We start from the raw sequence: 20,350 nt of genomic DNA, 5'->3' as shown, positions 1-20,350 counted from the left end.
TGAAGGAGAATGAAAAAAGCAGGTTTGTTAACAATAAAACCAGAAAAAGACATTACAAGACAGGAAAACTATGTAACAGTATCTCATAAACACAGAAGGAAAAATCCTCACAAAATATTAGCAAATCAAACCCAACAATGTATATAAAGAATTACACACTATGACAGAGTGGGATTAACCCCAGGTATGCAACGTTGGTTCAAATATTAGAGAATTTAAAAAAGAAAAGCAATTAATGTAATCCAACCATCAAAATAGGCTAAAAGAAAAGTATGATCATGTTGATTGGTAGAGAAAACACATTTGACAAAATCCAACACCCATTCATGACTAAAAGTTCTCAGCAAACTATGAATAGAGAAACTTCATCAACTTTGTAAAGTACTCATACAAAAAAATCTACAGCTAACATCACTCAACTGTAAGAAACTGGATCATCTCCCCCTAAAATGGGGAACAAGACAGTGATATCCTCCTTCATTACGTCTATTCAACATCATACTGGAAATCTTAGTGTAATAATATGAGAAAAAGAAATAAAAGATATTCATATGCACTGAAAAGAAAAAAAAAACTGGTTCACAAATGACATGACATACCATGCAGAGAATTTCAAAGAATCAACAACAAAAGCTGAAACTAATGAGCAATCACAGGCAGATTACAGGACACAAGGTTGACATGCAAGGCAACTGCCCCTATTCACAAGCAATGGCTGGAATTTGAAATTAAAAACACACCATTTAAAAAACCATCAAAAAAAATTTACACACAGAAGTATAAATCTAACAATATATTCAGAATCCATATGCAAAATACTACAAAACTATGACAAAAGGAATCAAAAAAGACATAAACAAATGGAAAATATTATATGTTCATTTTGACTGAGATGTCCATTCTTCCAAAGTCTTCAGACTGAATGCAATCTCAATCAAAATCCCAGCAATTTTGTGAATACTGGCAAATTAATTCTAATGCTTATATGGAAAGGAAAAAGAGTAAGAATACCAACACAATACTGAACAACAACAAAAGTCGGAAGACTGACACCACTTGACATCAAGACTTACTATAAAGCCACAATAATCAAGCTTGTGTGATACTGGTGAGAACAAATGAAACAACAGAACAGAATACAAAACCCACATAAATACAGTCAACTGCCCCTTGACAAAGAAGCAAAAGATAATTCAAGAGAGAAAGATCGGTCTGTACAACAAAAGGTACTGTACCAACTGGACATCCAGATGCAAAAAAAAGCAGTATCTAGTCAAATACCTCGCACCTTTCAAAAAAAATTAACTCACAATGGATCACAGACTATGTAAAATGTGAATCTTCTAGATGATAATGCAGGTAAAAATCTAGGAGACCCTGGGTATGGCGATGAGTTTTTAGATAAAACACCAAAAAGCACAATCCATGAAGGAAATAATTGTCAAGCTGGACATCACTAAAATTAAAAATCTCAAGTCTGTGAAATACATTGTTATGAGAATAAAAAGGCAAGCCACTGACTAGAGAAAACATTGCAATATATATCAAAAAGAACTGGTATTCAAAAAAAAAAAAAGCACTCTTAAAATTCACAATGAGAAAACAACTCAATTAAAAACCAGGTAAAATATCTAGTGAGACACTTCACCAAAGACGATGTACAGACACCAAACAGGAATACAAAAGATGTTCAAATAATAAAAAGACGCTCAATATCATTTGTTGTTAGGAAACTGAAATTTTTTTTACAAAAACAGAGTATTACACAGCTATTAGAATAGCTGAAATCCAATAACCTGAATATCAAATGCTGGTGAGAATGCAGAGCAACAGGAATTCTCATTCACTAAAGGTGGGAATGCAAAATGGTACAGACACTTTGATACCGACACTGGACATCCAGATGCAAAAAAAGCAATATCTAGTCACAGGCCTTAGATCTTTCAAAAAAAATTAACTCACAATGGATCACAGACTATGCAAAATGCAAAACTTCTAGATGATAACATGTTTGGTGGCCAAACACAAAATGGAGAAACGTTAAATATTTATTGCTAAGTGAATGAGATCAGTGTGAAAATGCGACAGATTATACAATTCCAATTACATTCTATAAAAGGCAAAACTGTTGAGAAAGTAAAAGATCAGTGGTTGCCAAGAAATTAGGGGTGTGGGGAAGGATGAACAGATGTAGCACGGGGGACTTACAGGATGAAACTGTTCTATGTAATAGTGTAGTAGAGCAAACATGACATTATGCACTTGTCAACACTCACAGAATTTCACAACATGAAGAGTGAGCTTTAATACAAGCAAATTAAATGGCTGATTCACTTTGCTATACAGCAGAAACTGTCCATAGGTCCATACTGATATAAATGATTGAATAAACTAATACATGAGGAGGAAGACACCAATCTCCCACGCAGAATTGTAAAGAGCTTATGCAGATACTCTGCCTAAACTGAGGGAAGCGTGAGTGAGTGAGTGAGTGAGTGAGTGAAGTCGCTCAGTTGTGTCCGACTCTTTGCGACCCCGTGGACTGTAGCCCCCCAGGCTCCTCCATCCATGGGATTCTCCAGGCAAGAATACTGGAGTGGGTTGTCATTTCCTTCTCCAGGGGATCTTCCCGACCCAGGGATTGAACCCATGTCTCCCGCATTGCAGGCTGAAGGGTTTAGAAGCCGTCAAATGGACATGACCTATAAAGCCAATTTTGATGGTTTTACATAGAAATGACCTCTAATGGAAGAGAACACAAATGGCAACTATTTGAGACACATTTCTATGTAAAATATAGTTTGCACACAATTCAGCATTTTAAATGAGCACTCTGCAACGGAGACCAAGTATCAATCATCTCTTGAGGTTTTATAATTCACTACTATTTCAGTGGGGGCTGCACACAGTGACTTCTTTCCCAAAAGCACAGTTTGGGAAAGGGGTGGGAGAGTAACTGAGCAAATAAGAGAACATCTACCATGGTGCTAGCAACATCAGTGATTTCTACAACTTCCGATGCTGTAGTTAAAATGGTGCTTAGACAGTAAACACATCTTTAACCTTTTAAGAGCTTCTACCAACTATAATAATAAATGTCAAACCCTGGTTTTAGCATTCACTGTCACACATGGCATCGCTCTTTTAAAAAATCATTACTATTTCTCTAGAAACAGATACAGCTTGAAGAGCAGAAGGGATAAGCAAACAGAAGTATTATACAAAAGGAAAGCAGAAAGGATATTAACCTATTGTATCTGCAACACCTGAATTAATGTTAATCCTCTAAATTGTTAATAGGCGTGAGGCCTAATCACCTTAGAAAATAGAATGTTCCAACTATGTAATAAAAAATAAACTCTACATATCATAGAATTTTATGCAAACCATCTTTTAAATATAAGCCCCGAGGCTCACAGGAATGAACTCTCTGTCTTTAGAAGTACTCGTGCAGGAGAGCAACCAGTGCAGCGACACAGAGACAGAAAGAAACTATCAGTTCATGATGGGGAAGCCGGGGAGCCTGTCAAATGTGAGAAAACCTCCAAGGCAAAGCTAACTGGATGACTCTGAAATGAGTCTAAATTCTTCCATGAGTTCAGTTTAGTGTGTCCTTCCAAGGCTCATTAAATCAAATGAGTGTGTTCATTCATTCATTTAAAAACGTATTTATCAAGAACATAGTAAGTACGGACTCAATAAGCACATTCTCAATAAATAAATAACCGATATATTCTGTTAGCCCTAAATATGAATCAGCCCTACATGGTGTACTAGCCTGAAAACCTTTTTTTCAAACTGCAATTACCTTCTCAGTTTTCAAAGTCCATCACCGCTCTCATCTCCTGGATCTCCCACTGGTTCCTTCTCCTACGAGTCCAGTCGTCACCAATTTGCCCTACCAGAGGCATTACTCCCCCCTCTCAGTTCCACGTGAGTTAGGTATCTTCCCTATCTGCAAAGCACTGCATATAGACAGGGGCTGTTTTATAATTACTTAGCAAAAAACTACCTACTCTGACTCCCATCACATCACCTGAGGAAACCGGAAATCCAGGAGTCAACTAAGCAATAAACTGGTCATAAAATCACGGAGTTATTAAATGACACACAAATTGGCCTCCGAGCCCCTAAGTCAATGCTAAACAAGAAAACCAGCTACTTTTAAATGCTTTTAAATACGCTCACTTCTCAAATATCCTTCATCTATCGAAGCTGGTAAACAAAGCAGCATGAAATACAAAGTGCTTCAATGCAGGGTTAAAAAAATTTTCTTCTGAAAATCTGCTTTGCTGTACTCCTTTTCTTTCCATCATGCTTTCTGACAATTAAAACATGAGTGATTTCCTTTTCCCCTCGTGGGGTCTTCACTGACCTAATTTTAAAAAACAGATTTCAAAAACGGAACACACTCCAATTAAAGACAGATACGAAGGTATTTTTCTAAAACTACATCTGAGACGTCAGCACTACTGTTAACAATGATCTACTAGTCTCAACTTGCTAAGTTAATCAATATTTTCAAGCTTTTCAACAAGTACTTGGCAGCTGCGGAAAATAGATTGGAAGTGAACCTGAAATATTGATTCCCTCAGCCCCCTTTGCAGCTGGAACAGCCAGAGAGCCCCCAGATCACTCACTTCTGGCTGGGGAAGTCTGAAAAATAGCAGTGTCCAACACCATATACTGAGCTGATCTAACTAACATACTTGATGTCTGTCTATGCACACATATATGTGCTGAATCAGCTACTTTTAAACACTTTTAAATAAACTCGCTTCTCAAATATGCCTCATCTATCCAGGTCAGTAAACAAAGCAGCATGAAAAACAAAATGTTCCAATGCATGGTTAAAGAAAAAAATTTTTTTTTATCTGCTTTGCTGTACTCCTTTTATTATTCCACCTGACTTAAAACTGCCGTAATAGAATTTCTTTCCCTCAAACACAACCCCTTAATTCAAATTATGTAATACTTTAAAACATGGAAGGCGCACAAAGAGTTTGAGGGACAGAGTGAAGGAGATAAGAACAGAAAGAACAATACTTAGATCTGTGAAATCAGAAATCAGCAGAACTCTTGGACTTGATCTCCAATCTTTCAACAATATCCTTAAAACCCAGACTCACTGAACTTGATCAAGCCACAGGCTTCACCATGCTGTGACGTGGACACTTATTGATTACAAGTGTGTTAATAAGCTGAGTTCAGTTCAGTTGCTCAGTCATGTCCGACTCTTTGCAACCCCATGGACTGCAGCACGCCAGGCCTGCCTGTCCATCACCAACTCCCGGAGTTCACTCAAACTCATGTCCATTGAGTCGGTGATGCCATCCAGCCATCTCATCCTCTGTAGTCCCCTTCTCCTGCCCTCAATCTTTCCTAGCATCGGGGTCTTTTCAAATCAATCAGCCCTTCAAATCAGGTGGCCAAAGTATTGGAGTTTCAGGTTCAGCATCAGTCCTTCCAATGAACACCCAGGATTGATCTCCTTTAGGATGGACTGGTTGGATCTCCTTGCACTCCAAGGGACTCTCAAGAATCTTCTCCAACAGCACAGTTCAAAGGCATCAATTCTTCAGCACTCAGCTTTCATCACAGTCCAACTCTCACATCCACACATGACCAGTGGAAAAACCATAGCCTTGACTAGACGGACCTTTGTTGGCAAAGTAATGTCTCTGCTTCTTAATATGCTGTCTAGGTTGGTCATAACTTTCCTTCCAAGGAGCAAGCGCCTTTTAATTTCAAGGCTGCAATCACCATCTGCAGTGATTTTGGAGCCCCCAAAAATAAAGTCTGATACTGTTTCCCCATCTATTTCCCATGAAATGATGGGACCGGATGCCATGATCTTCGTTTTCTGAATGTTGAGCGTTAAGCCAACTTTTTCACTCTCCTCTTTCACTTTCATCAAGAGGCTTTTTAGTTCTTCTTCACTTTCTACCATAAGGGTGGTGTCATCTGCATATCTGGGGTTACTGATATTTCTCCCAACAATCTTGATTCCAGCTTGTGCTTCTACCAGTCCAGCGTTTCTCGTGATATACTCTGCGTATAAGTTAAATAAGCAGGGTGACAATATGCAGCCTTGATGTACTCCTTTTCCTATTTGGAACCAGTCTGTTGTTTCATGTCCAGTTCTAACTGTTGCTTCCTGACCTGCATACAGATTTCTCAAGAGGCAGGTCAGGTGGTCTGGTATTCCCATCTCTTTCAGAATTTTCCACAGTTTGTTGTGATCCACACAGTCAAAGGTTTTGGCATAGTCAATACAGTAGAAATAGATGTTCTTCTGGAACTCTTTTGTTTTTTCGATGATCCAGCCGATGTTGGCAATTTAATCTCTGGTTCCTCTGCCTTTTCTAAAACCAACTTGCACATCTGGAAGTTCACGGTTCATGTATTGCTGAAGTCTGGCTTGGAGAATTTTGAGCGTTACTTTGCTACCGTGTGAGATGAGTGCAATTGTGTGCTCTTGACCTTGGACATAGGATATCTCCTCTTGGCCGCTCCTGTGCTGCGCTGCGCAGCCGTGTTAATGAGTAGCAACTAGAAATCATCTTTATTGTAAATTTAAACCACCAGGTAATATAGATTTGTCACCTTTAACTTCACTAGGTTACAAAGAGCCAAATCATTCTGTCCCTTCCATTAACTCCCTGAGGGGTTCAGGCTCCCAGTATTAGATAGGCCTCCCAAGTCACTGACTGGTCTCCACGGAGTGTTTTGAGAATTCTACTTCAATTCTTGGGATCGCTGCACTTCTTTAACCCCTTACTAAGTTAAGGACTTTTAATGGTTAATACTCTTAAAAACACAGCAGATGAGACAATGGCAGATTGTACAGGAAAACACATTATTTGGGAAAGGGAAAGTAACAGCGGTGCTGCCTCAATGAAACAGCATCACGAACTCAGCAACACTCAAACTTCTCAGCCTCAAAACCCCTTTACACTGACAAAACTGAGGACCCCAGAGAACTTTTACTTATTGAACTGTGTCTGTACACACTTACTGTATTAAATACAAAGACCAAAATATGTTCCAAAAGTATTTTCCTATTAATTCACTTAAAACAACAATAAATCCAATACATGTTAAACATACTTTAAGAATTCTTGTATTTTCCAAAACCAAAACAAATCTAGTCAGGAGAACGGCACTGTCGAACATTCCTGCACATCCTGTGCAGGTGTGTGTGTGCTCAGTCATGTCCAGCTCTGTGCAACCCCATGGACTGTAGCCCATCAGGCTCCTCTGTTCATGGGATTCTCCAAGAATACTGGAGTGGGTTGCCATTTCCTCCTTCAGGGGATCTTCCTGACCCAGGGTCCAAACCCACATCTACATTGGCAGGCAGATTCTTCGCCACTGAGCCACCAGGGAAGCCCCCATTCATACTTTTCAAATGTAGATGGAGAAGGAGTCTATAAACTGTAAACTGCAAACAGAAAGGAAGCTGGCCACAGTGACGGACTCCAGGATTCATAATCAAGATACCTGAATTTGAGCCCTAACTCCCCCCACTGTACAATTTCTGTCTATTTTATCTTAGCAAGACAATAACTTCTTTTAAAAGCATCCATTTCTGCATTATAAAACAGGAATACTACTAGGCACCTTCAAAGGTAGCTCTGAAAAATAAATGACAAGGCACAAACACTCTGCAGATTGAGCAAATTTAAGGACGTTTTTGTTTCAGCTTTAAGGGGTCTGAATGACACATCCTAAAAGATTGTGTCTAAGAAATTACATCAGTAGCTCATTGAATAGCAAACTTATACAAGCTAACAGAACCTATCTTCAATTTCCTTACAAACAGCTCAGTAATGAGATTAGCAATATGCAATAGTTCATCTTTCTCATGCCTGCAGTTTATCACAGTTTCAGATAAGTGAAAGAATAAGCAAAGTTATTTTTATCAGTTCCTAAATTTCAAGAATTTAGCTGCTAACAGGAAAAATACAACAATAAAGCTCATGGCTAGCTATACAAAAGAAAAAAATGACTTAAATGTTGGGGAGGATGGTACGGCTTCGGTGATTAATGAGCTATGCAGTACAATACCAAAGGTGCTCTGCAGAAACGACATCAATATTAATGGGCGAATTCAGGCTTCCGGCTAAATGGTTCCCAAAATGCATGTATATTTACACTGATAAAGTACACCTGTCTCCTTACCCACCTGCTTCGATGTGCCTCAGTTATGTTTAAAACAGACACTGTTACAACTTAAAGAAACAGGCAAATGAGGAGTCATACTCCATATGCACTAGAAACAGCACTGGGAGGACTGACTCAGGGGTTCAAAGCCTGGAAAAGCGGAAGTCGTCAGGGGCTACGCAAGGGCAGGACCTGTGTTCTCCTCCCTGCCACACCATCCAAAAGTAACTCTGCAATCACACCTGTTCACATACAGATCTGTGATTTGCCAACTGATGTCCTGAATTTTTTAAACAACAGTTTACTGAGGCTTCCTAAGGTAAGCATTTTAAGCACCTGATTAAAAGTGCACTGCCTGAAAATGACAGTAACGCTGAAGAAGTTGAATGGTTCTATGAAGACCTACAAGACCTTTTAGAACTAATGCCCAAAAAAGATGTCCTTTTCATTATAGGGGACTGGAATGCAAAGTATGAAGTCAAGAAATACCTGGAGTAACTGGCAAATTTGGCCTTGGAGTACAGAATGAAGCAGGGCAAAGGCTAATAAGAGTTTTGCCAAGAGAATGTACTAGTCATAGCAAACACCCTCTTCCAACAACACAAGAGAAGACTCTACACATGGACATCACCAGATGGTCAACACCAAAATCAGATTGATTATGTTCTTTGCAGCCAAAGATGGAGAAGCTCTATACAGTCAGCAAAAACAAGACCAGGAGCTGGCTGTGGCTCAGATCATGAACTCCTTATTGCCAAATTCAGATTTAAATTAAAGAAAGTAGGGAAATCCACTAGACCATTCAGGTATGACCTAAATCAAATCCCTTATGATTATACAGTGGAAGTGAGAAATAGATTTAAGGGACCAGATCTGATAGACAGAGTGCCTGATGAACTATGGACAGAGGTTTGTGACAATGTACAGGAGACAGGGATCAAGACTATCCCCGTGGAAAAGAAATGCAAAAAAGCAAAATGGCTGTCTGGGGAGGCCTTACAAATAGCTGTGAAAAGAAGAGAAGCGAAAAGCAAAGGAGAAAAGGAAAGATATAAGCATCTGAATGCAGAGTTCCAAAGAATAGCAAGGAGAGATAAGAAAGCCTTCCTCAGCGATCAACGCAAAGAAATAGAGGAAAACAAAAGAATGGGAAAGACCAGAGATCTCTTCAAGAAAATTAGAGATATCAAGGAACATTTCATGCAAAGATGAGCTTGATAAAGAACAGAAATGGTATGGACCTAACAGAAGCAGAAGATATTAAGAAGAGGTGGTAAGAATACACAGAAGAACTGTACAAAAAAGATCTTCATGACCCAGATAATCACGATGGTGTGATCACTCACCTAGAGCCAGACATCCTGCAATGTGAAGTCAAGCGGGCCTTAGAAAAACATCACTAAGAACAAAGCTAGTGGAGGTGATGGAATTCCAGTTGAGCTATTTCAAATCCTAAAAGATGATGCTGTGAAAGTGCTGCACTCAATATGCCAGCACATTTGGAAAACTCAGCAGTGGCCACAGGACTGGAAAAGGTCAGTTTTCATTCCAATCCCAAAGAAAGGCAATGCCAAAGAATGCTCAAACTACTGCACAATTGCACTCATCTCACATGCTAGTAAAGTAATGCTCAAAATTCTCCAAGCCAGGCTTCAGGAATATGTGAACCGTGAACTTCCAGATGTTCAAGCTGGTTTTAGAAAAGGCAGAGGAACCAGAGATTAAATTGCCAACATCGGCGGGATCATAGAAAATGCAAGAGAGTTCCAGAAAAACATCTATTTCTACTTTATTGACTGTGCCAAAACCTTTGATTGTGTGGATCACAATAAACTGTGGAAAATTCTGAAAGAGATGGGAATACCAGACCACCTGATCTGCCTCTTGAGAAACCTATATGCAGGTCAGGAAGCAACAGTTAGACCTGGACATGGAACAACAGACTGGTTCCAAATAGGAAAAGGAGTACATCAAGGCTGCATATTGTCACCCTGCTTATTTAACTTATATGCAGAGTACATCATGAGAAACGCTGGGCTGGAAGAAGCACAAGCTGGAATCAAGATTGCAGGGAGAAATATCAATAACGTCAGATATGCAGATGACACCACCCTTATGGCAGAAAGTAGAAAGGAACTAAAAAGCCTCTTGATGAAAGTGAAAGAGAGTAAAAAAAGTTGGCTTAAAGCTCAACATTCAGAAAACGAAGATCATGGCATCCGGTCCCATCACTTCATGGGAAATAGATGGGGAAACAGTAGAAACAGTGTCAGACTTTATTTTTGGGGGCTCCAAAATCACTGCAGATGGTGATTGCAGCCTTGAAATTAAAAGATGCTTACTCCTTGGAAGGAAAGTTATGACCAACCTGCTGCTGCTGCTGCTAAGTCGCTTCAGTCATGTCCGACTCTGTGCGACCCCATAGACGGCCTCCTACCAGGCTCCTCTGTCCCTGGGATTCTCCAGGCAAGAACACTGGAGTGGGTTGCCATTTCCTTCTCCAATGCATGAAAGTGAAAAGTGAAAGTGAAGTCGCTCAGTCGTGTGCGACTCTTCGCCACCCCATGGACTGCAGCCTACCAGGCTCCTCCGTCCATGGGATTTTCCAGGCAAGAGTACTGGAGTAGGGTGCCATTGCCTTCTCCGAGGACCAACCTAGACAGCATATTAAAAAGAAGAGACATTACTTTGCCAACAAAGGTCCATCTAGTTAAGGCTATAGTTTTTCCAGTGGTCATGTATGGATGTGAGAGTTGGACTGTGAAGAAAGCTGAGCACTGAAGAATTGATGCTTTTGAACTGTGTTGTTGGAGAAGACTCTTGAGAGTCCCTTGGACTGCAAGGAGATCCAACCAGTCCATCCTAAAGGAGATCAGTCCTGGGTGTTCATTCAAGGACTGATACTGAAGCTGAAACTCCAATACTCTGGCCACCTCATGAGAAGAGTTGACTCACTGGAAAAGACCCTGATGCCGGGAGGGATTGAGGGCAGGAGGAGAAGGGGATGACAGAGGATGAGATGGCTGGATGGCATCACCGACTCGATGGACATGAGTTTGAGTAGACTCCAGGAGTTGGTGATGGACAGGGAGGCCTGGCGTGTTGTGATTCATGGGGTCGCAAAGATACGGACACGACTGAACTGAACTGCTTGAAAATAACTTATTCCTACAACTGTTTTGTTTTTTGTTAACAGTTCAGGAAACACTATAAATAATCTTCAGATTAATTTTAAGAATAGAAACTCATGAAGATATTCAAATGGCCAAAAAGCACATGAAAAGATGCTCAATATCATTAATTATTAGAGAAATACAAATCAAAACTACAATGAGCTCACATTGGTCAGAATGACCATCATCAAAAAAATCTACCAAAAAAGGAAAAATCTACAAACAATAAATTCTGGAGTGGATGTGAAGAAAAGGTAACCCTCCTACACTGGTGGCAGGAATGTAAACTAGTACAACCATTTACAGAGAACAGTACAGAGGTTCCTTAAGAAAACTAAAAATAGAGCTACCATATGATCCTGCAATCCCACTTCCAGGTATATACTCAGAGAAAACCATTAATTTAAAGAGATACATGCATCCCAAAGTTCACTGCTAACTATTTACAACAGCCAGGACATGGAAGCAACTTCAATGTCCATCAACAGAGGAATGGATTAAAAAAAAAAAATGCGGTACATACACGCAATGGAATATTACTCAGCCATAAAAAATGAAATGATTTCATTTGCAGCAACCTGGATGGATCTAGAGACTGTCATACTGAGTGAAGTAAGTCAGAGAAAAATAAGCATCATGATATCACTTACATGTGGAATATTAAAAAAAAATGTTTCAAATGAACTTATTTATAGAACAGAAATAGAGTCACAGATGTAGAAAAACTTATAGTTACCTGGGAGAGGGATAAACTGGGAGACTGAGATATTTCAATAGAATTAAAAAAAAAAACAAACTTAAAGGTGTGCTAAACCAGTATGACATCAAAATTTACAAAATTTCTTAAAAAGACCCAAAAATGAAATTTAAAAATTGGAAATAATATAGTCTATAAATAAGAAACTAAAAATAATAAATTTAACTTGGAAAATGCAAACAGCAGTACTCATGGTTAATACATCACACAGCTTTGCATAAGCAATTTCAAATTGAATGCAACCAATTCTTAATTTTCTGGAGACAATCAGTACACTATAGATGGCTACCAAAACTAACACACTTCCCACTTCATAGCTGTACTGTAAGTAGATATAATGACAGCCTACCTGGAAAAAAGACTCCAACCTTATTTCCAGTTAATGTCCAAACTATTTGAAATTAAGATATTTTAAGGGACAGTTCTGAGAAAATACGTGGTGGCTGGACATGCAGTTCCCACCAAGGAACATTCCATTAGAACAGATCTGCTTTCAAAGAGTTTTTGTTCCCTGGGCAAAATCCCCCCTGCTGAAAAGACAACTATAGCCTTGAAATAGTTGGGAATATTATCAATAGTTAACCAATATTCCTTGTAATCTCCACCAGCAAAAAAAAAATTGTTTACATTTTGAAGTTACCTTACCTTTTTCTTAGCTGATTCTGACAGTTAACACAAATTAAAACTACTCTGATTTGATATTACATTAGACATCAATGTTTTACGTTCATGTGTGTGCTGTCATATCCAACTCTTTGTGGCCCCATGGACTGTAGCTCACTAGGCTCTCTGTCCATGGGATTCCAGCCAAGAATACTGGAGTGGGTTGCCATTTCCCCATTTCCTTCTCCAGGTGATCTTCCTGACCCAGGGATCGAACCCACATGTCCTGCTTGGCAGGAGGGTTCTTTACAACTGAGCCACCAGGGAAGCCATCAATGTTTTATAGCCCATTTTATATTCTAGGAGCCAAATTTATTGATATTAACCTTTAAAGCATGAGATTATCTTACATATGTTTAACAAATAATGCTAACTCTACACAACTTAGCAACTGAAGAACAACTCTGTAACAGGGCTGCACCAAAAATTTTAGTCTATGCAAGCTTATTCTAAGCTGATTATTTCCAATTATCACCTATATTTCAAGCCAAAGACAACCAAGTTTAAATGATCCTTAAAAAAGGAAAAGAATAGTTCATGTAACAGTATTTGTTATTCTACTTTAAGAAACATTTTCTCTATTCACAAAGGAAATACATAAAAGTAAATTTTACTAATATAAATGACATCATTTTTACAGCCTGCAGATTAGAAAGAACTCATTCAGTCTTCCTATTCACACTCTTAGGATATAGTACACTACTTTATGATAGGTGAGCATCTAAAGGCCTTAATTTCACCAGAATCCCTGAGTCAGTGAAGATTATCCATTCTTTATAGAAGAACGTACTCTTTATATCATCTACCTCAATTTCTGGTGGTAATCTCAATAAAAAATACTCAGTAGCATTTAACCTAAAAATTTTATTCAGCACCTATTAAAGAAAATCATGACATTGACAGCATAACAACTTCTATTCACTTCTAAACTGGGGAGAATGAGCCAGATTAAAATTAAACCGTAAAATAAAATAATTACGGTAATTCATATAAAGAACTATTATGCAGTAATTTTAAAATATGTTTAGCGAGATTTTTAATAACATTATAAACATTTCTCCAAATTTAGTAAAAAAAAAAAAAACAAACCAAAAATGTAAAATGAGATATGATCCCAAGCATATGAAAAATTTCTGTAGGACACACACAAAAACTTGTAAAGATGGGAAAAACATCTGATATTGTCAGTAGAGAGTTTATAAGTGCTTTTTTTCTTATTCTTTTATCATCCATATTTTTAAAAGTCTTATTTTTAATGACATATATTAATATAGTATCAAACAAGTTTTAAAAATCCAAGGTTGAAGAATTACCAGCAAGTGTTAAATAGGTGCTTAATAGGGGGTTATTGAGATTACCACCAGAAACTGAGGTAGATGATATAAAGGTGAAATTTGACAAAGGTCAAAGAAATTTCTGGGTGTTCTTTTCACTGCAGTTCTGGGCTTGATTGTCTATTAATTAAATTATTTTCCAGTTTGGTTGGAGTAGAGGTTAACTTATAGACTTTTGTCTAGTGGAACAAATAACCCAAAAGTTTACCATTTAATGCCCTGTAAGACAATAACCAGTTGTATTTATCTAACTCAACAATCTCATCTCAATCTTTTATTGTTTACAGATATGTATCATATATATACATATATATATATGTATCAGTATTTTCGTAAATGCTCCTGGCATCAGTTCTAATGTCTTAAATGGTTCCTGCATTAATTAATGAGTCAAATAAAATCTGATAATGTGTTCATGCCCTACTGCATGAAGATCATGAGCTCAGCTTTTGGAAAATTATAGTTTAACAGTTTTGGAGGCATCCACCAAGAAGCTCAAGTGAACTAATTCACCCGATGGAACTAAGTAAATTTTTAAGTGCCCTCACAGTACCTTACACCTAACATGCCTTTTCTTGACTCCCAAAGAGATTCCTGTGCAGCAAAAGAGTTCCATCTAACTTTACCCTGTTTCTGTTTTTCTCTCTACTAAGCCTGTGCTTCTGTTTGTCCTATGACTAGGAAGTTATCCCCATTACTGGCAACAATGGCTGACTTTGGTTCATAGTCCCTGTTGGACGGATGATGGAGATCTATTCTCTACTGGATGAGAGAAGACAGAGAATCTGGTTTGTTAGTTTTTGTGTATTTATGAGTTCAATCAGTTAAAGAGAACAACTTTTTGAGTACTCAACCAATGAGTTTCTTTTGTGTGTGTGTGTGTGATATTACAGTAACGTGTTTATTGAAAAACATCTGCATACGAGTGGATCCACACAGTACAAACCCTTGTTGTTCAAAGTGTACTTACAAGAAAAATGTTGTCTTAGAAAGAAGCATATACCTAGGATACATCCACTGAACTACAGCACTTTCCATGTTGTAAGGCCACACACATACTCATGCTAATCTAGAGAAGAGAAATACCTTCTCTGAAAGATGAGGAGTGGGGAGTGTCTCACTCAGTCGTGTCCGACTCTTATGCGACCCCGTGGACTGTAGCCCGCCAGGCTCCTCTGTCCATGGGATTCTCCAGGCAAGAATACTGGAGTGGGTTGCCATTTCCTTCTCCACCAATGAGTTTCTGTATATATTTTTAACCTGAAGCTGAAGTTGCATAACTGAAGCTAAAAGCTCTCTATATGTTTTGAATCTATAAATCAGAAAAGCTGTTTCTTCTTGTTGTACACAGAATATTTTCCTATATCCAGAGAGTATTAATAAACCATACAGTTGCATCTCTTGGTTAGAGGAGCTCTGTAAATCTGGCTGGATTATTTTACTTGGCATCATGTCCTCCAGGTCTGTCCACATGCAGCATGTGTCAGAATTTTCTCCCTTTTGAGGGATAAATAATATTTTACTCCTGTGTACTTATCATATTTTGTTTATACGTTCATCTGTCCATAGACACATGGGCTGCTTATACTTTTTGGCTGTTATGAATAATGCTTCTATGAACATTGATATACAATAACTGTTTGAGTCCCTACTTTCAATTCTTTTGTGTATATACCCAGAAGAGGACTAGCTAGATGACACAGTAATTCTATTTTTAATTCTTTGAGGAACCTCAAAGAATTTGAGGAGGCTGCACCATTTTACATGCCCACCAGCAATGCACAAGGGTTCCAATTTCTCCATATCCATGCCAATATTTATTATTGTCTGGTTTTTTGATAACGGCCATCCTAATGTGTGTGAAGGTGATATGTCTTTGTGGTTTTGATTTGCTTTTCCCTAATGACTGTTAATGTTGAACAACCAATATTATTTTTATGTTTTGTGCTGGCTTAATTTCTAAGATACTTATATAATTTTAAAATGTGGATTAATGTAAATCAACAAATTTAATGAATAACCTTTGGATGCCTCAGCAGTTTCTAAGTAAGAACAAACACTAAATCAATGAGCATAATTTAAGTTTATATACTTTTATTTCATAGGTCCGTCTAGTCAAAGCTATGGTTTTTCCAACAGTCATGTAAGAATATAAGAGTTGAACCATAAAGAAGGCTGAGCGTCAAAGAATTGATGGTTTTGAACTGTGGTGTTGGAGACAACTCTTTAGAGTCCCTTGGACTACAAGGAAATCAAACCAGTCAATCCTAAAGGAAATCAATCCTGAATATTCACTAGAAGGACTGATGCTGAAGATGAAGCTCCAATACTTCGGTCACCTAATGCCATGAGCCAACTCATTAGAAAAAACCCCGATGCTGGGAAAGACTGAAGGCAGGAGGACAAGGCGATGACAGAGGATGAGATGGCTGGATGGCATCACGGACTCAGTGGACATGCGTTTGAGCAAGCTCCAGGATGGTGAAGGACAGGGAAGCCTGGCGTGCTGCAGTCCCTGGGGTCCCAAAGAGTCGGACACAACTGAGTGACTGAACAACAACAATTGCTATAGAATGGTCCTATCTTTGGGTCACGTCAATAAACATCTTCATCTTTGCCACAAAAGGGATGTGTAAGAAAGTTGTGATATTCGTATTTCTGCACTGTCTCAGTCTTCTATAATGCTCACCTAGAATAGGTAATTCTCAATTTCCTACCTCCCAAGTCCTCTCTACAAGATGAAGTTATCACTTTATTAAAAATATAATGAAAATGTATAGTTGAGACCATATTAAGGACGAAAATAAGAGAAATAACATCTGTTGTGTATGCAAGATAAAAAGAATTTTTTTACAGAAAAAAAAAAAAAAAAAAGTGGAACTGTTCTAAGTAAAATGTCAACTTGCTTCAGAGCACAGAAAAGCGTAGTGACAGTGAAAGCCCAAACCTGAAGGACTCGAGCAAGCTGTCGTGTGTGGAAAGTTTCTCTTATTTTCCTGGTTTAAAATACCCAAGCCTGAAAGGAAGCTATAAAACATGTTAAAATGTTAGCTAAGTTTACTCACTTTTGAGGGACGTCATCATCTGGGATACTCTTCCTAAGTTTGCAAGTGAAAAAGTGAGGGTCAAGGAGCTTAAGAGACTCGCCCAAGGTCACACAGCCAACTTAGGAGAACGCTAAGAAGGACCTGGAATTCCCAACTTTCAGTTCAGTGTTTTTCTCAGTGGACAAGGTTTATGTGGTACACCACATTAAAACACAACCAAAATATATTAACATGTTCAGTTCAAAATAATGAATGGAGATACTTCAGCAATTTACTAAACCAAAGTATGAGTCAAGAAATATACTTCTTGATGACAGAAATCTTAGGAACTAAAAAGCTTCAAAGAAAGCAAAAAAGTTTCCCCTAACATTTACAATTTCAAACTAGGAACACTGTAATGACCAAAATTTGAACTTTAAACATAGGAAACTGAGAAAAGATTTACAGCAAATGTTTGTAATAAATGTGACAGAAGTAAAAAAAGGAATTTATTTCTTTATTTTTACTGCAGAGCAAATAGATAAAAATTAAGATGTGAATATATTGTTTAGTTTGACATTTCCTTATATTTATATTTTCCTTTACATTTTCATGGACAGAGGAGCCTGGTAGGCTACAGTTCATGGGGTCACAAAGAGTCGGACATGACTGAGCGACTTCACTTTTACATTTTCAACCCTCATCATCAAACAAAAAGACATTTATGAGGCACTATCTAAATGCTCAAAAAGAAAAGTAACAGGATCCCAAACTTCTCAGTTCTACACGGTATTTATTGAGCACTACAACAAACACACTAGAAACAAGAGTGACTGTCCTAGTGTGAGCACTTACTTAATGTCAGCTCAATTTGAGACTCCTGCTTTTTCAATCTTTCTTACAGAAGAGAAAAACATCCCATGGTGACAACCCAAAAGCATATTTTTATTTAGAACTCAATGACTGCCAACATCAAACAAGACTGACATCCCCATGGAAACTAATCCATGCCCGGATCTACCATTCAAACATTTTCTGAAGCATTCATGCACATCTACTAGATAATGAAAATTGTCAAGGCAGATCACCTTAAGTGTGAGCACAACTGAAGATGCTCAGAGTAATGATGAATACCACTACTTGCTAAAGACAGGCTCGTCTGGCAACAAGATATCTTCAAGGAACTTAGATGCCTAAACTAATTGATGTCCCATACAGAAAAATCTGCAACAAGGAAACTTAACAGCATTTTTCTATTTGATGTTTGGCTTTCCATTCTAGTGTGCTTTCTTTTATTCTCTGAATCAATTTTTTTTTTTTTTCCCTCACATGAGATCAGTTTCTGGGCAAAGACTTTCAGTGGATATAATTTCACTGAGAAATATAAAGTTTCAGCTTCTACTGATTCAACTCTGATGTGACATTCAGAAACTAACTAGGAATAAGTTCATTTCTGATCTCAACCCAAATCTGCTGAGTACCACTGTAAGCCTGGGGAATACTGTTCTGACTACCACATGGCTGCTCAAGCATTACTGCAGAGAACTGAGGGCAAGGAATGATGTCTTCAGTTCAACTGGATCTTTGTCAGCAGCCTACCCCAAACAGAACTGCCCAACAGTCCTCAGACTCAACTGAAAGGGAGAGCAATCAATTACAATCCAAATGATTTGGGGGATTTAGCTTCAGAATGCTAACGGTTGCCTTGGCCAACACGCCCTTGCCTATTCAACCTCTGATTCTAAGTGTAAGGTTCAGCCCCTGGAAACTCCAAGACTGTTTCCCAACCCAGGTAACTAGAAAAGCAGCGGTCTTCACTCCTACTCCCACTTTTGACCCGAGGCTCAAACCACTGCCCAGCATTCCATTTCTAATTAGTCAGTAACAAACAGCAGACTGACAACCACTCTCTTGAAAAGGTCCAGCCCCTCTACCTGTCTGCCCTGGCCTCAGCTCTTTCAAAGCAGCTGGTCCTCCCAAGCACAGTATCAACTCACCAGTTCAAGCCTTATCTCCACAGCACTCCAATTCAGGCCAGCTCTCTGGCTATCACGCTGGATATGTCCTCTTTATATGGTAAAGCTGTTTGAACTCCCTTCTCATGATTAGCAACTCAACCTTCTGCCCACCTCGCCCTCCCCGCTACTATCTCTGCAAGCTCCCTTCACTTCTACAGGACTGAGTTTAGGTAAGAGCCAGTCCCTCTTTCAAATTCTGGTTACTGGCGACATCATGATACCTGCCACAGCCATCCCAAGGTCAATGCTATTTCATATGCTGAGTGAAGAGATGGTTAGGTTCTCACAGTCCTTTATCTTCCTGACAGCAAAATGAATGAATGTCACCGCAGGCTGCAAAGCCAGATCCCAACCTGCACTACCTGCAGTTTGCAATCAGCACACAAATGTGCACACACACACACCCTAATATACACATATGACCCCCGAGTTTCAAGTAAGACACAAAGTAGTTCCCAACTTCAAAAAAATTTGTAAAGTTGTTTCTGCAAACTACCAAAAAATGCTAATGTCTAACAATACTTAATATTGGGTACAACTAGTTACTATTTAAATGTTAAGGAAAACACCCATCTCTTTCAATACACAATACTATCCTGGCAAATGTTTACACCATATAAACAGTTTACATTCCCATCAGCAATGTTTGAGGGTTCCAATTTCTCCACATCTCACCAACACTTGGTGTTGTCTTCTGATTACAGGCATCCCAGTGAGTTTATGCTGGTATCTCATTGTGGTATTAATCTGCATTTCCCTAATGGATTGTGAGCATCTTTTCATGTGCTTATTAGTGATTTATATGTCTTCATGGCAAAATATATAATCAGGTCTCTAATCTATTTTTTAACCAGTCTGCTTGTCCTTATTATTGCTAAGCTGTAACAGTTCTTTCTGTTACTGATTCTAATTTAATTTCACTTAGAACAGAGATTATTTCAATCCCTTTAAATTTACTGAGATTTGTATAATGTTATAGCATATAATCTGTCCTGGAGAATATTCCCTATATATACTTGAAAAAACATGTGTTTTTTCACTGTTGGGTACGGCTTTCAACGGGTATCAATTAAGTAGAAGTATATTAATAATTTTGTCCAAATCTTCTATATTGCTTGTAATTTTCTATTTGTTTTATCAGTTACTGAGAAAGTTGTTCTGAAGTCTCCAATTATAAGCAATGAATTTGACTACCTCTCTTTTCAGTTCCATG

At 38.4% G+C, this 20,350-nt stretch overlaps 1 protein-coding gene across 10 annotated transcripts in view; it reads right to left on the bottom strand.

The window, feature by feature from the left end:
• The window catches only part of ATE1 (arginyltransferase 1), a 149,901-nt gene that overhangs the window by 76,905 nt on the left and 52,646 nt on the right, over window positions 1-20,350 (bottom strand). The gene's annotated exons all lie outside the window — the stretch shown is intronic.

The sequence above is a fragment of the Bos indicus x Bos taurus genome, chromosome 26, assembly GCF_003369695.1.
Source record: "Bos indicus x Bos taurus breed Angus x Brahman F1 hybrid chromosome 26, Bos_hybrid_MaternalHap_v2.0, whole genome shotgun sequence".
Classification (NCBI taxonomy): Eukaryota; Metazoa; Chordata; class Mammalia; order Artiodactyla; family Bovidae; genus Bos; species Bos indicus x Bos taurus.
The sequence above is the reverse complement of the archived record's forward strand: the minus strand, read 5'-3'. Positions and strand labels throughout refer to the sequence as shown.